The sequence below is a fragment of the Hyla sarda genome, chromosome 4 (assembly GCF_029499605.1).
Source record: "Hyla sarda isolate aHylSar1 chromosome 4, aHylSar1.hap1, whole genome shotgun sequence".
Lineage (NCBI taxonomy): Eukaryota > Metazoa > Chordata > Amphibia > Anura > Hylidae > Hyla > Hyla sarda.
In genome coordinates, this window is record NC_079192.1 from 107,763,579 (window position 1) to 107,781,803 (window position 18,225).

General features: G+C 43.9%; 1 pseudogene; it reads left to right on the forward strand.

Moving 5' to 3' along the window:
• The first annotated feature begins 7,796 nt into the window (after positions 1–7,796).
• LOC130268131 (U6 spliceosomal RNA) lies at positions 7,797–7,893 on the forward strand (annotated as a pseudogene).
• The last annotated feature ends 10,332 nt before the right edge of the window (positions 7,894–18,225 follow it).

Genomic DNA, 18,225 nt, shown 5'->3' on the forward strand with positions numbered 1-18,225 from the left:
TCTGGCACCAGTTGATAAAAAAAAAAAAAAAAAAAAAAAAACACTGGAGTACCCCTTTAAATGGTAACAGCCCAGAAACCAGTAGACTTGTGACTCCTCTCTTACCTATTTGTCATGCAGGCTTGGAGGATGCAGCACATGTGAGATAGGTTAGAAACATTATATAAAACTATAACAAGTCACTGTCAGTATATGGCTGGGCTCACACGATATGAGCATCAGTGCTCTCTTACACACAATGCTACCTCTTGTGATCCCGATTGTTGTGTGGCCACTAGTGCTGCATGTTAAAGGGGTACTGTGTCCAGAACATTTAGTTACGAATGCTGGGTGTGGGGGCCGTGAAGTCACCAGACTTGCATTGAGTGGGTGTGACGTCATGAGGGGCGTCACCATGACATCACGACCCCCGCACCCAGTGTTCTGAACTAAACGTTTCGGAGGCTGGGGCAGTGGAGTGCTGTTTGAAATGTTAATGATCATGTGATATTGGAGGTAAAACTGCTGTTTAGATGTAATACCATGAAAGTCTGATTTAAACACAGGGATGTGCACACATAGACAGATAGGGGGTTTGAGCCCCTGCCCTTACTACTACTGAGCAGTGCATGCGCCGTACAGTAGCACGGCCGTACATGCAGGGAGGGGGTTATGCATATAGATGAGCAGGGCCGAGAGCCCACCCGGCCGAAGATTACGTCAGAGTGCCCGGAGCTCGGGTCCAAGCTCTACCCATGCCCCAAGGACCTAATTAGCATACCACAAAAACCAGCAATAACGGCGGAACGGCGTGGCGGTTCCGGACGCCATAAGTATAATTTTGATCAGTATCACTTGCACTACAAGCCTGTATGACAGGTTAGTGAGGATGATACTGATGACAGATTTTCTTTAATATTTTACTTTTTGGCAAAAATAGGTAAAGGCAAAACTCTTTAAAAACTTTGGCTTCATTGGCAAAGCCAGTGCAGCTTCTGTATTACAATGTATGATATTTTTATTTGCAATATGCAAAGTAATTTTTATTGTAATTGAATATTCAATTAAACAAAGAGAATATTATGTAAAAATTAGATCTTACTTAATGGGCTGTAACATTTCCATTGCTACTGATCAGATTCCATTAAATTTAGAAGAATCTGCTGAGCTGCTGCGTTCGATGCTGCTCTACAATGACATCTTTATTATTTAAAAAGGAAATTACATATAGCGCAATTATTTATTTCCTATTATTCTTTATTACCAATGTACACAGATATACACAGAATGATTTCTCTGACACTGGACCTTGTCTCCAATGGGATTCACCATTTAATTCCCCTATTCATGTACTAAAGGAGATTTCAAGCATTGCTATTGCATCATCAGTATATCTTTCTGGTGAAAAAGGCAATTGAATATAGTCACACAGAGGCCTACACAACCTCAATGAGGACATACAAATGACAGGTTTCCCTGCTAATTCCAATCTCAGCTATTCAATCTGATATCATTCAGAAACAGAGTGGCGCCAAGGAAACAGACCAGCATGCCCCCAGTTATGTTGGAAGCTGCTACATGCCCCCCAACAGCACAAAATATGATACTAGTTGTCCCCTTCTTCCTGCCTTCAAGACAAGAGTTCAGTGCAGAAACGTCTTGGAAGCAGGAAGAAGAGAGGGACCAGATGCAGCCGGATTGCAGCTGCAGGGAATCAGCAGGGTGCCTGGGCTAGGTAAGTTTGACACAATATTATTTTTTAGAAAACACTGGATAGGCCCTTTAAAAAGGGTTTAATAGGCATCTATCTATCTATCCTGATCCCTGCAGCTGTGCAATGCACTGGTAAATCTACAGGTAGATAAACAATAAATGAATTGTTACAGTCTCATATATAAAAATAAACTACAAGCTATAGAGAGCTCACAAAGAAAAACCCAGCAGCCATGTATAGCATTAAAACAGATACCTGGAAAGTTACCTGGTATTCCAAGGTTTGGTAGTAGAGACAAAGTAGGATGACGCCATGCCCACATGTGGTGGCCAATGGCCCAACAATTTTACAGGTGATGTCACCATATTTCCGGTAAAATCATGCAGCCATTGGTGGTGATGCCTCACATATTGTCATACTTTGGTTACCTGATTTTTGTACCTATTAATTTGTTTTCTAAATGCAAAATTAAATTTTCAAAATCTGTATATGTCTGGCTTTTCATAAGTGAGAAGTAAATTAAATCTATTAGACACCTGTGTGTTATTGATTGCTCTTTGCTCCTCCTCTCATTTTTCTCACTGTTATACAGTGGGGATCAAAAGTTTGGGCACCCAGGTAAAAATTTGTATCAATTTGCATAAAGAAGCCAAGAAAGATGGAAAAATCTCCAAAAATCATCAAATTACAGATTAGACATTCTTATAATCTTATAGCCTTCTCCAGCTTTGTGAGCGTCAACTATTTTCAGTTTCAGATTTCTAGACAACTGCTTAGAAGAACCCATGGTACTGATTGTTGGGGCAAGATCAGATGAGTCTGGGCATTTAAAACCTTTGAGATTGACATCACCTGGTCTTCCCAGATGATGATTGAGAATGATCCATGACACTGGCAAGTCTCAGCTTTGCAAAGGGGGCAGTGCATGTTATAAACTCTGCAGGGTGCCTAAACTTTTGCAGGCACCATTTTTTTTCCTGTTATTTTGAAAGTGTAAATGATGGAAATAAAATCTAAATTTTGTTGGCATATTATAAGAATGTCTAATCTGTAATTTGATGCCTTTTGGAGATTTTTCCATCTTTCCTTGGCTTCTTTATCCACATTAATACAAATTTTTACCTGGGGTGCCCAAACTTTTGATCCCCACTGTAGTCCATGTACGCTACAAAATTTCCTATGCAGCAGCGTACCGTTGTCTTCAATGGGATTCTGCTGCACTGTTCACACTACAGAATTTTTGCCTTGGAAATGCAGATTCCAGACTCTGATGATAAATTAAAGTGTACCTGTTGTCAACGAAAAACTTTTTATGTAACCCCTTCAGGACCACAGGTTTTCTCATTTTGGCATTTTTGTTTTTTCCTCCTCACCTCTAAAAATCATAGCTGTAATGCCTGTGCTCCGGCCGGAGACGCCAGACGTGGCGAGCGCTCTTTGCTCATGTCCCGGCTGCTGGCGGGGCTGGGATTCGGATCACGGGACGCGCCCGCATGTGAATCCCTGCCCGTCACTCACCTCTCCATGTCCCAGCAGCCCCGGCGCGCATGCCCCCGACTACTAGGGTGCGCCCACCAGAGCTCTCACTCTTAAAGGTTTAGTGCTCATTTAATTAAGTGTCTACACCTGAACCCTGGTCCTTAAATATCAGCTTCTCCCTTGGTTCCCTGCCGGATCTTTGGTTGTCTATTACCATAATGAAAGTTCTGTGTCTCTGTTTCCTTGCTACCTTCCTATCCTGCACCTGTGTTCCTGCCCTGACCTACTGCCATCTTGCCACGTCCTGCCAGTCTCCTTCTGTGCCATGGCACCTCCCAGCTACCTGTGTGGAGGAGTTGTGCCAGGGGTAGTGATCTGGGTGCCGCCTGCAGCAGCAAGACCATCCTGCTTTGCGACGGGCTCTGGTGAAAACCACCGGCACCTTAGACTCCGCTCCCTGGCATGGCTCACGTCATCATCCACACAGGCCCAAAGGATCCACCACCTGCCGTGACCATAACAATAGCACTTTCAATTTTACACCTACAGACCCATATGAGGGCTTTTTTTTTATTTTTTGCGCCACCAATTTTTGTTTGCTATACCATCAATCATTTCACCACAAAATCTACGGAAAAAACAGAAAAAAAATATTTGTGGGGTTAAAATTGAAGAAAAAAATATGCCATTTCGTAACTTTTGGGGGCTTCCAATTCTACACAGTGCCCTTTTCGGTAAAACTGAAACCTTATCTTTATTCTGTAGGTCAAATGGTCACAAGGATAACAAATTTTTGTAGGTTTTATTTTATTTTACTACTTTAAAAAAATTATAACTACAAGCACCAAAATTAGTACAGTAACCCCCCGACCTACGATGGCCCCGACATATGATGAAATCGACATATACGATGGCCTCTCAGCATCGACATACGATGCTTTCACATGTCGGGGCCATCGCATGAACTGTTATCAGACAGCGCAAAATGCTTAAGCTGCTGTCGGATAGAAGTTTAAGCATCCCGGACAGGTTCGCTCACCTATCCCCGCTGCTCCAGGTCCACTTCGGGATCCACCGGTGTCTTCTGTATCTTCTCCAGGGTCCGGGCCTCGCTTTCCGGTGTCGTTATTACGGCACTACGCACGCCGTGCCGGCGCAGCAGCGTAATAACGTCACCAGAAAGGAGCGGAGTCTAAGGTGCCACTGGTTTTCACCAGAGCCCACCGCAAACCGGCAAACTCTAATGGACCAGGTCGCTACCCCTGGCACGGCTCGACCACACAGGCGGCTGAGGAGATGCGAGGCACAGGTGGGATAAGGCAGCTCGTAGTCAGGGTAGCAGAAGGTCAAGGCACTAGCGGAGTCAGGATGTAGCAAGAGGTCAGTAGGCAGGCGGCAGAGGAGCAAGATCGAGTCACAGAGCAAAGGATCAGATACAAGGCAAGGCAACTTGCTTTCTCTCAGGTACAAGGCAACAAAGATCTGGCAGGGAAGTGAGGAGGGTGGAGGAATTAATCATTGAGCCACAGGTGAATTACACTAATGAGCGCACTGGCCCTTTAAATCTTAAAAATCTGGCATTAGCGAGCCCTAGGGGACGGGGACATGCACGCTGGAGCAGAGAGGCAGAGGCGGGGGCAGGAGAAGCACCAGGTGAGGGAAGTTCCAGCCCCGCCGGCAGCAGCAGGTAACGGGACCATGCGCTTGCGGACCATGCATGTGCGGCCGGAGCACATAACGTAACAGTATGTTTAAAATTGTCATCTTCTGACCCCTATAACTTTATATGAGGGCTCATTTTTTGCATTGTGATCTGAAGTTTTTATCGGTAGCATTTTTGTTTTGTATTTTTTTTATTGCTTTTAATACTTTTTTTGGTATACAAAGTGACCAAAAATATGTAATTTTGGGCTGTGGGATTTTTTAACGTGTACGCCATTGAACATGCGGTTTTATTAACATTATATTTTTATAGTTCGGACATTTACGCATGCGGCGGTACCAAGGGGGTGATTTAAACTTATATTACCTTTTTATTTTACACTATTTTATCGTCTCCATAGGGGACTATTACATGCAATCTTCTGATTGCATACACTGTTCAAAGCTATGCCATGACGATCATCTTTGATAGCAGCGTCTAAGGGGTGATGCCCGGCATTAGACACGAGTCCCAGCTGCCCAGCTGCTTAGTGATCGCGTCATAGAAGGAGAGCGGGACCAGGAGGTGCAGGTACACCCTTGGTCCTAGAGGGGATAATGTAAATAATACCATTATACAGAGCTGTAGCTAGCTCCTTTTGCACCTGAGGCGAGAACTGAAGATTGGCTCTGTACACTGAGGACAAGCAGGGCTCTGTACACTGAGGACAAGCAGGGCTCTGTACACTGAGGACAAGCAGGGCTCTGTACACTGAGGACAAGCAGGGCTCTGTGCACTGAGGACAAGCAGGGCTCTGTGCACTGAGGACAGGCAGGGTTCTGTGCACTGAGGACAAGCAGGGCTCTGTGCACTGAGGACAAGCAGGGCTCTGTACACTGAGGACAAGCAGGGCTCTGTACACTGAGGACAAGCAGGGCTCTGTACACTGAGGACAAACAGGGTTCTGTGCAGTGAGGAAAAGCAGGGTTTTGTGCAGTGAGGCTCTGTGAGGCTCCCGGATCACACGTCAGGATGATTGACAAATCAGGAGCCTGCACAGAGCCCTGCTTGTCCTGTCCTCACTTCCTGTATTTGGTCTCCGCACAGAGACACACAGGCAATAGCTGCAGGTATATCATTTTTTTTTTCACCCAAAAATATACACATTTTTTAACCAAGGTATATTGCAAATGTACAGTACATATAATGGTATTATCTACATTATATAAAAAGTTTATAAAGTACACTTTAAACATGTTAATTTTTTCGGTGGAATACCGCACAGAACTGCATTGTCGTCAGTGGGGATGGTGCATGTCTACATGGTCTCAGTGCTGATTCATTATGGCAGTGCCTGCTGCACATGGAATGCCAGTCCAGGATTCATCAGGTGGGTATTTTGGACCCCTAGGGTGTGGTATCACAATGCATTTACGGTATGCAAATGAAGCCACATCCACATGTTGCTAAAATCTTTCTGGCAAAAATCATGCAGCCATTGGTAAGCGTGAGTCATGTGTGGGTATGACTTCATCTACATGCAGTAGCTGCATTGTTCAGATACCTCACAAGCCACTCATTACTTCTAATCTCTGTAGACACACAAGGAATAGAAATCTGTCAGGGTCAGAATGAGGTTACAAAGAGACACAAGGATGACCACACGTTGGGTGCGGGTGTCTCCTAAATTCTATCACTGTCTGTAGTATTTCTTTTGGTTTTTCATGTGGTTAGGAGTGTATGTAGTCATGTTATATTTGCATACTTTGTAAATACTCTAGCTAAGTAATAAAGGTGTTGAGTGAGAGATTTTGTCTATTAATCCCAAATACAATGAGGGTATTTAAAAATATGTTTTGACAATCAGACACGTTTGTAGAGTCATCAACCTTGTGGTAGCCATGTTAACTGGAAAGTATATACAAAGAAGTACACTGCACAATGGATACACTAGTTTGAAAGCCATGAATACATTTTTATGTTTTTTCATATAAGTATTCATATGATGTAATAACAAGAAAGCTAAGCCTAAAGGTTAAATCATGGCTCTCAGAACTTTTTGAAAAGGGTTTTCCATGAACCAGCAATGCAAAAAGCCTGGGAATGCAGGTAAAACACTGCCACAGAGCTCTAAAGCCCTGTAAGACATTATTAGGGTCACCTAGGAATGTGTTCACAAAATATTTAAGTGGTTTTAAGGCAAATGTCAATGTTATGTATGCTTTTTCATACTAAAATAAAGAGGCATAAAGTATCTGTTTGTTGGCAGATGCCTGCTAATGTTAAAATGCATATGGAGATATCGCAATGGCTTATTCCAAGCATTCCAAATATTCGCCTTTTTTGGGAGTAGCAACAGGTTTTGTGTCTGGCAATTGGAAACACAATAGATTTTTCCAAGAGTTCTAAAAATTGCAACAGGATTGATGTCCCATAATAGTAAAGAAGACATAGCTTTTGTATGAGCCTGGCTGGTATTAGCAGCAGCGAGGGTAATAGACTGGTGGTAAATGTAGCCAGCAGGCAGCACAGCAGACAGTGGTTGAATAGGGAAAGTTGTAGTAGCCAGCAGACAGCAGGCAGTGGTGAACTGGTGGGAGTTACAGTATAGTAGCTATTGGACAAGATAGCAGGCAGTGGTGGATTGGTGGGAGTTGTAGTTTTGGACTGGTGGGAAATGTAGTAGCCCATGTATAGCAGATAACCAAGAACGAGCCAACCAGTCCATAATAGTCATATTATCCTCCGAAATATCACAAACCCTGGAAGACTTGGAGAACCTTTGGCTTGCTGCTGATGCTGATGCTGCTACTACTGCCACAACCAGGCACCTGGCTGCCGCTGCTACCTGTACTTTGCCTGGGCAAATTAGTGGGTGCCCAGAGTGCTGCTACTGCCACTAACATGTTTACTGGCAGAGGACAGGGATGCTCTTTTCTCCACCCCAACTTCAGCTAACCATTCCTTAACCAGATTTTTTTATTTTTATCAGCAGCACATATACTAAAATTGGAACAATACAGAGAAGATTAGCATGTGCAAGATTGACACTCAAATTCAAAAAGTGTTCCATATTTTAAAAGTTTTGGAAAAATTTATAAAAAAATACTTGTTATAAAAAAATATATATATTTGCAGGTTATTTTTGGGGTGATTTGTCACTCATAATCTAGTCAAGTGGTAAAGAAACTGCCAGTTAACTGTTACTCTCAAAGCTTTCAATGCGTATTTATGTTAAACCTGGCTACAAATGCTATATTTTTGATTAACCCCTCCAGGACAAAGGGCATATGGATACGCCCTTGGGTTCTGGCACTTAAGGACCACGGGCGTACCTGTATGCAAGTCAAACATTTAATTTGGTCTCTTCCTTGCCTGGCAGAAGACCAAAATCAGGAAGTGCGCGTGGGGAATGACGAGGTGACATTAATAATGTGGTCCGGAATTATTAATGTCGGACTGAACTCATTGATATATATATAGACATCGGTCAAGAGGTCGAAATATGCACTGAACCCATGCTTTTAAGCTTGGAATTTCAACACTAAGAAACTTTTAAGTTTTGTAGATACGTCTACATAAGTACATCTTACTGGAATTAATATTTAATATTATGCATTTATCAGAGGATAGTCTAACATGCATGACTAAATCTTGTGCTTGACACAAGATTTTATCTACTGGTGGCATTATTGTGTTTCTATTGTGGTTTTCATTATTTGGTTTTATGAGGTGGTATCAAAGGGCCCTGTAATCCACCTGTGTTTGTAATATTTTATGTATTAATAATAAATTGAATATTTTGATATAACATCAGAGTCCCAATATTTATAGTCTTTGAGCTCCAACAATATTTTTATTTATTGTCTTCTCCTTTTTACACCTTGGGTATAGGTGTTAGGTTGCATTGCTCAGTCTAGTTAGTGGCATTTAGTGATAATTGAGCCATTCTGCATTTTTCTCTCCATTCTGCATTTTTCTTTTTACTCTTTATAACCCACCCCAAGCTGTCATTTCATTGGCCTTGAAGCTATATATTACATAATGCAAGGAATGATTGGCTAGCTGCAGGTCAGTGTTACTTCCTCATCCTATAATGCATTCCCGCACCAAAACGCCATGTGTTTCTCATGTCTTCTCCTATAATAGTGCCATTGCCAGTTTGAACTCGGTTTGCCAGACTAAGGCCCCTTTCACACTTCAGGTATCATCCTCTAAAAACCTCCGTTATTACTCCCGGCAAAAAGTCCTGAAAACGGCTGTCAAAAAATCCCATTCATGTCATTGGGATTTTTTGACCATCCTTTTGCATCAGGTATGTCCGTTTTTACCAATGTCTGTTATTTTTGTCGGCACAAAAGACAGTGCATGCACTAATTTTTGGTCCGGCAAAAATAATGGTGAAAAAACGGCCATTACATTTTAACATTGAAGTAAAAAAAAAAAAAAAAAAACATCCGTTATCATCCATTATTGTCTGTTTTTTTAACATCCGTTTTTGTACTGAGCATGCTCAGTACAGCTTTACAAAAAAAAGGGTTAAAAACCTGATAAAGAAAAAAGGATGTAACTGGTAATAATGGATGATAACTGATGAACAACATCAGTTTTTTTTTTTCAGAAAGAACCCATTAAAAATAATGGATAATGGTCATCCGTTATCATCTGTTATTACCAGTCATTGCATCCGATTCTTTTCATCTGTTATTGTAAAATAATGGCAGTAAAAAAGCAGGATGATACCTGTAGTGTGAAAGGGGCCTAAGCTTGTTCATCTCCTGAAAAAAAAAAAAAAATAATAATAAAACATAAGTGTATTTATGTATCTATGAGAACATTTTCAGCAAATTCTTTAAAATTTGATGAGCAGTAATATTTATCTGCTTTTAAAACTGTAAAAAAAAATGTTTTGATAAAAAAAATTAATAAATCAATGTTCGCTTGTCTGTATAATTTACCTTCAAGAAGAATACACTTTCACATTTCACAAAATTCACATAAAGAAACATTATTTACAGATGAAGTTTTGACTAATATTACTTTTGAGCCCATAAATAAGCAAATCATTGTTCTCCTGTTTGATGATAATAGAGTAGCTATGATATACAAATCTCCACACTTATTATCTGCTCACAGGTGCAGTTTCGGTAAAATAAAGGCATAGCCCATCAATTCTTATAGATCTATCAATACTCCAATAAGAGCCATGAAAAAAGATAGTGAAGGCAGGAGGCTTATATCAGTAGTTATGACTTGTGGATGCAGTCTGACTGCCACTATTGAATTTATAATAAACCAATAATGACAAAAGTATAGGACAATTTCCAGCCGGGTATTACATTTGTCCTAAGTTTATTACTATTATAAACCATAAAGTTCCAGCTCGTATATATCAAAGTGTGTATACTCCCTAGAGATGAGCACATTTTTGAAAATTTTGATTCGGCTGATTCGCCGAATGAAAAAAAAATAATCGACTTGATACGGATAAATTCTCAACAAATTTTTATTAGTAATGTGTTTTCATGATGTGTTTAACAAAGCGTTTTTTAGGTAGTACTACTACTCCCAACATGGAAAAGACTGTTCCATGATGGGAGTAGTAGTACCTGTGCTAATAGATAGATCGCTCTGGGTATCACTCCTGACATCTGCTTCGATCATCCTGTATAATGTATAGATGCGGACGGCTTTCTCGCATCTAGATAGGATGATCGCATAGGGTGTCAGGAGTGACACTTGCAGTGATCTGTCCTTAACTGCAGGTACTACTGCTCCCAACATGGAGCACACTTTGCTCCACGCTGGGAGCTGTAGTACCTGCATTAATAGACAGTTCACAGCATGTATCACTTCTGACACCCGATGCGATCGTACTGTATAATGCATAGATGCAGGCGGCCGGATGCTCTTCTCTGGTCCCACTGTAGTATGAGTATATGCCATATATATACCTATTATTCATATTTCCCGCAGAGAGCTGTGATTGGCTGGAACCATCTGGCCAATCACAGCTCTCTGCGAGAAAAATAAATAAGTGATGTGAATTCTATTCACATCACTGGCCGGCCGGAGTATAGTGCAGAGATACGAGCGCAGGACAAAGCCGCCCCATCTCTGCAATAGAAAGGACAATCGCTTTGGGTATCAGGAGTGACATCCAGGGCGATCTGTCTATTAATACAGGTACTACAGCAATCATCATGGAACAGTCTGTTCCATGCTGGGAGTAGTAGTAATACCTAAAAAATAAAAATTGAGAAAAAAAGGGAAACACACATACACACACTTTATTAAACATAATAATAAAATACATTACTAATAAAAAAATGTAATTCATTATAAAAATATATTCTTTTTTTACATTTAAATCACCCCTTTCCAAATTTTTATTATTGTCGGCTACATTTTTAGGTCCCTGCCCGCCCACATAAATTGACATTAAAAAATGTTTTTATACACCCAAGAATGGAGTTTACATTTTTGGCTGCTTTCACACTATGAGTATTCATCCCTTATTAAACATCTGTTTTCTGTATTGTATACCTAAAAAAGGGATGTATAATAATGAATGAAATAGCAGGTGCTTACGTCGGAATAATGTTCATCAAAGTAACGGGCATATTCATCCGTTAAGACCCGTTATAACATCTGTCATGTACCATTATTTTATGGCCATTCTAACACCTCTGCCTACAGACTCCCGCAGCCGGGACTACTACTACTCCTATCATGGAACAGACTTGTTTCCATGATGGGAGTAGTAGTTCCCCAGTTGCAGGAGACTGCCGGTGGCTGGGGAGGCTACATTAGTGTTTGTAATACTACCCCCATCGTGGAACAGACTCTGTTCCATGATGGGGGTTGTAGTACATGGGCTGAGGGATTGATTGCATCGGATCTCACTTCTGATACCCGATGCAATCAGAAATTATTAAACAGGGGAGCGGGCAGAATGTTCCGCTCCCCTGCGATGTATGGTGTATTTTTACTTTCACTTTTAAATTCCCTGCCTGGAGCCCTGAATGGCCACCGCTCAGGATTCATTGGCCCCAGAGTGTTTTTATAATAATTCATTGGCCCCAGTGTGTTTATAATAATTCATTGGCCCCAGTGTCTTTATAATAATTCATTGGCCCCGGTGTCTTTATAATAATTCATTGGCCCCAGTGCTTATACTTATCCCCCCCCCCACCCTGTTTCCTCATACAGAGATGAGCAGCAGAGAATAGTCATGTCCCAGCGGTGTGCTGATTGTGCTAGGAGCAGGTAAGCAGCGGGGACATGTCGGGCGGCGGCGGTGAATGAATGAAGCCTACATGCTGTACATGTCAGCTTCATTCATTCCCCATCGCCGGTTCCCAACATGTCCCATGCTGCTCTGCTCCAAGCATATGAGGAGCAGGCAGTAGGAGGGGAAATAATGACACTGGGGAGGGGGGGGGGGGATAAGAAAAAGCACACTGGGGCCAATGATTTATTATAAACACACTGGGGCCAATAAATTATTATAAACACACTGGGGCCAATTAATTATTAAAAATACACTGGGGCCATTTAATTATTATAAATATGCATGGGAGGCATACATTTAGGGGTCAAATCATTAGTTTAAAAACCCCTCTGGGAGCTCAGGGCTCCCGGCGGGGGAATTTAAAAGTGAAAGTAAAAATACACTGTACATCGCAGGGGAGTGGAGCATGCCGCACGCACCCCTGTTCAATAACTTCTGATTGCCTCAGGTCTCAGAAGTGAGACCCGGTGCGATCAATACCTCAGCCCATGTACTACAACCCCCATCATGGAACAGAGTCTGTTCCATCATGGGTGTAGTAGTACAAACACTAATGTAGCCTCCCGCAGCCGGGGAACTACTACTCCCATCATGGAACCAAGTCTGTTCCATGATGGGAGTAGTAGTAGTCCCAGCTGCTGGAGTCTGTAGGCAGAGATGTTAAAAAGGCCATAAAATAACAGTACATAAATGATGTTATAACGGGTCTTAACGGATGAATATGCCCGTTAATTTGAAGAACATGATTCAGGCGTAAGCACCCGTTATTTCATCCGTTATTATACATCCATTATTATACAATACAGAAAATGGATGTTTAATAACAGATGAATACTCATAGTGTAAAAGCAGCCTAAAATGTGGACTCCATTCTTGGGTGTATAAAAAATTATAAAGCCACCCAAAGTTTTTTTTTTTTTTTTTATAAATGTCAATGTTAATTTTTAAACAGGGATCAATTTATGTGGGTGGTCAGGGACCTAAAAATTTAGCCGACAATAATAAAAATGTAGAAAGGGGCCATTTAAATGTAAAAAATAATATATTTTTATAATTTTTTTTTTTTTATTAGTAATGTATTTAATAGTGTGTTTAATAAAGTGTATGTATATGTGTGTTTCATTTTTCTTTCTCTATTTATTTTTAATTTTTTAGGTAGTATTACTACTCCCAGCATGGAACAGACTGTTCCATGATGGAAGCTGTAGTACCTGTACTAATAGACACTCATGACACCCGATGCAATCTTCCTATCTATTGCAAAGATGGAGCGGCTTTCTCCTGCACTCGCTTCTCTGCACTATACTCCGGACGGTCAGTGATGTGAATAGAATACACATCACTTATTCATATTTCCCGCAGAGAGCTGTGATTGGCCAGATGGTTCCAGCCACTCAAAGCTCTCTGCGGGAAATATGAATAATAGGTATATATACTGCATATACTCATACTACAGTGGGAGCAGAGATGAGTGGCCAGCCGCCCGTATCTATACATTAAACAGGACTATTGCATCAGGTGTCAGAAGTAACACCCGCTGTGATCTATTAATGTAGGTACTAGAACTCCCAGCATGGAGCAGAGTGTGCTCCATGTTGGGAGCAGTAGTACCTGCAGTTGAGGATAGATCACAGCAAGTGTCACTGCAGACACCCGATGTGATGATCCTTTCTATAGCAGATATGTGAGCACAGGAGAAAGCCACCCGCATCTATACATTATACAGGACATTCTCAGGGGTGTCGCTAATGAAGAAATTTGTTATTTCAAATCGAGTCGAAGTTTGTTTTCGGTTCGAATCAAATTTTTCATGAAATTCGGAACAAATTTGACTACGTCAGATTTGATTCGCTCATCTCTAATACTCTCCAATAAATATATTAAAAACATTGTTCAATATAAAACATTGATGAGGGGTTGTGCAGAACACTTGGTCTCTGGGGCTCTCATCGGCCTCTGCTTCATTTGGGAAAGGTGAAGGAGTCATAAAGACATGCATTGCACATCTTATTTACACCTCCTATAAATTAAGCCAAAGAGGAAAGAGCAATGTTTTCTGAAGAACACTAGAGTTGTTACATTTTACTTATTGGTGAGGGTCTCCGCACAGGGAGAACAGGGAGCACATGTAAAATATTTGCTGTAACTTAAATTACAAATCTACATATATGAAACTCAATGGGGGAGATTTATCAAAACCTGTCCAGAGGAAAAGTTGCCCAGTTGCCTATAGCAACCAATCAGATTGCTTCTTTCATTTTGCAGAGGCCTTCTTAAAAATGAAAGAAGCAATCTGATTGGTTGCTATGGGCTACTCAGCAACTTTTTCTCTGGACAAGGTTTTGATAAATCTTCCCTAATGTGTGTATGTATGTGTGTGTGTGTGTGTGTGTGTGTGTGTGTGTGTATGTTCCAGCATCACATCCAAACAGCTAAAGATATGAACATGAAACTTGGCACACATGTGTCACGATGCCGGCTGGCAGGTAGTGGATCCTCTGTGCCAGAGAGGGATGGCGAGGACCGCGCTAGTGGACCGGTTCTAAGCCACTACAGGTTTTCACCAGAGCCCGCCGCAAAGCGGGATGGTCTTGCTGCGGCGGTAGTGACCAGGTCGTATCCACTAGCAACGGCTCACCTCTCTGGCTGCTGAAGACGCTGAAGATAGGCGCGGTACAAGGGAGTAGGCAGAAGCAAGGTCGGACGTAGCAGAAGGTCGGGGCAGGCGGCAAGGATCGTAGTCAGGGGCAACGGCAGGAGGTCAGGAACACGGACTAGGAACAGACAAGGGAAAGCTTTCACTAGGCACAAGTGCATCAAGATCCGGCAAGGGAGTGCAGGGGAAGTGAGGTGATATAGGGAAGTGCACAGGTGAACACACTGATTGGAACCACTGCGCCAATCAGCGGCGCAGTGGCCCTTTAAATCGCAGAGACCCGGCGCGCGCGCGCCCTAGGGAGCGGGGCCGCGCGCGCCGGGACAGAACAGACGGAGAGCGAGTCAGGTAGGGGAGCCGGGGTGCGCATCGCGAGCGGGCGCTACCCGCATCGCGAATCGCATCCCGGCTGGCAGCGGAATCGCAGCGCCCCGGGTCAGAGGACGTGACCGGAGCGCTGCAGCGGGGAGAGTGAAGCGAGCGCTCCGGGGAGGAGCGGGGACCCGGAGCGCTCGGCGTAACAGTACCCCCCCCTTGGGTCTCCCCCTCTTCTTGGGGCCAAAGAACCTGAGGAAAAAAAAACTCAATTTTTTTCCGTGATGATGTCCGATGCAAATTAGGAGGGGTTCTGTGTGGAAACGTACGAGACAGTCCAATCTTTTATTGTAAAAACAATAGATGTAGAGGGGTCTGGCGAGACTGGTCACAGGAACGTAGAACCTGTTGATGAGAGAGGCCAAAAAAAATTTTCCTGCAGATCCGGAATCCAAGAAGAGCATAGTAGAGAAGGAGAAGGTAGAGGCAGATATCCGCACAGGCACAGTAAGGCGTGGAGAAGCAGAGTTGACATCAAGAACTGTGTCACCTTTGTGCGGAGTCAGCGTACGTCTTTCCAGGCGGGGAGGACGGATAGGACAATCCTTCAGGAAGTGTTCGGTACCGGCATAGTACAGGCAAAGATTCTCCATGCGGCGTCGTGTCCTCTCTTGAGGTGTCAAGCAAGACCGGTCAACTTGCATAGCCTCCGCGGCGGGAAGCACAGGAACAGATTGCAGAGGACCAGAGGAGAGAGGAGCCGGAGAGAAAAAACGCTTTGTGCGAACAAAGTCCATATCCAGGCGGAGCTCCAGACGCCATCCGGAAGAACGCATGTCAATGCGAGTGGCTAGATGAATGAGTTCATGTAGGTCAGCAGGAGTCTCTCGTGCGGCCAGAACATCTTTAATGTTGCTGGATAGGCCTTTTTTAAAGGTCGCGCAGAGAACCTCACTATTCCAGGACAACTCGTAAGCAAGAGCACGGAACTGAATGGCGTACTCGCCAACGGAAGAAACACCCTGGGCCAGGTTCAGCAGGGCAATCTCGGCTGAAGAAGCTCGGGCAGGTTCCTCAAAGACACTTCGAATTTCCGAGAAGAAGGAGTGTACAGAGGCAGTGACGGGGTCATTGCGGTCCCAGAGCGGTGCGGCCCATGACAGGGCTTTTCCAGACAGAAGGCAGAACACGAAAGCCACCTTAGACCTTTCAGTAGGAAACTGGTCCGACATCATCTCCAAGTGCTGGGAACATTGCGAAAGAAAGCCATGGCAATACTTAGAGTCCCCATTAAATTTGTCCGGCAAGGACAGGCGGAGGCTAGGAGTGGCCACTCGCTGCGGAGGAGGTGCAGGAGCTGGCGGAGGAGAAGATTGCTGGAGAAGTTGCGACTGAAGTTGGTGCGAAATGGTGGACATTTCCGACAGCTGACGGGTTAGAAGGGCGATCTGTCGGGCTTGCTGGGCGGCCACCGTGGTGAGGTCAGCGACAACTGACAGAGGAACTTCAGCGGGATCCATGGCCGGATCTACTGTCACGATGCCGGCTGGCAGGTAGTGGATCCTCTGTGCCAGAGAGGGATGGCGAGGACCGCGCTAGTGGACCGGTTCTAAGCCACTACAGGTTTTCACCAGAGCCCGCCGCAAAGCGGGATGGTCTTGCTGCGGCGGTAGTGACCAGGTCGTATCCACTAGCAACGGCTCACCTCTCTGGCTGCTGAAGACGCTGAAGATAGGCGCGGTACAAGGGAGTAGGCAGAAGCAAGGTCGGACGTAGCAGAAGGTCGGGGGCAGGCGGCAAGGATCGTAGTCAGGGGCAACGGCAGGAGGTCAGGAACACGGACTAGGAACAGACAAGGGAAAGCTTTCACTAGGCACAAGTGCATCAAGATCCGGCAAGGGAGTGCAGGGGAAGTGAGGTGATATAGGGAAGTGCACAGGTGAACACACTGATTGGAACCACTGCGCCAATCAGCGGCGCAGTGGCCCTTTAAATCGCAGAGACCCGGCGCGCGCGCGCCCTAGGGAGCGGGGCCGCGCGCGCCGGGACAGAACAGACGGAGAGCGAGTCAGGTAGGGGAGCCGGGGTGCGCATCGCGAGCGGGCGCTACCCGCATCGCGAATCGCATCCCGGCTGGCAGCGGAATCGCAGCGCCCCGGGTCAGAGGACGTGACCGGAGCGCTGCAGCGGGGAGAGTGAAGCGAGCGCTCCGGGGAGGAGCGGGGACCCGGAGCGCTCGGCGTAACAACATGTTACTTACATGTCAACAACAAACATAGGACAGGTAATTTAACCCTTACTCACCCCCATTTGCCAGGGTCGGGGTTTTTGTTTAAAGTCCCATACAAATCTATGGTAATTATATGTTACTGCATAACTTCCAAACGGCTGGAGATATTTTGATAATGCTTGGCCACATGTTACTTATGTGTCCACTTAAAATATAGGATAGTTAATTTAACCCTTAACTACCCCCATTTGTGAGGGTCGGGGTTTTTGTTTAAAGTCCGATGCAAATCAATGGGAAATTACGGGTCGGGATAGGAGGTCGAGATAGGGGGTTGGGATAGGAGGTCGGGATAGGAGGTCGAGATAGGAGGTTGGGATAGGAGAAGGGGATTGGAGGACGGGATAGGAGGACGGGATATGACAACAATATATGAGGACGGGATATGAAGTCAAAAGCTTCCTCCTTTGTTTATTTCCCTCCCCAACAAGGATTAGGAAGGAAAAACCAGGCAACGCCGGGTACACAGCTAGTAGATAAATAAATAGGATAGATAGATAGTCAGAAAAACACATAAGTATATGTGGTTTTAGCTGGTCCTTTTGCAGTCAATAATAGATTGTCTCAGAGTGAAGTTGCTAGGGGTTGGAGGGTGTCTGTGGTCTAGCTGGAACCTTTAGTCCTACACAAAACACATTTATGGGAACACTTTTGCCATGAGGGCTTCTATAGCATTGTCCCACACTCTGTGGGCTGGTACAGTTATAATGGTTCCCCAGGCATGCACACCGGTAAAGTGTCCAGCTTCATAGCATGTGTGGTGCCTTTGATATTATGGTGCAGAAAGTAAGCCAAACACCAGAGTATTAAAACACATAGTCTTTACTTGATGAAGTTCAATAGTTGCTTCACAATATGG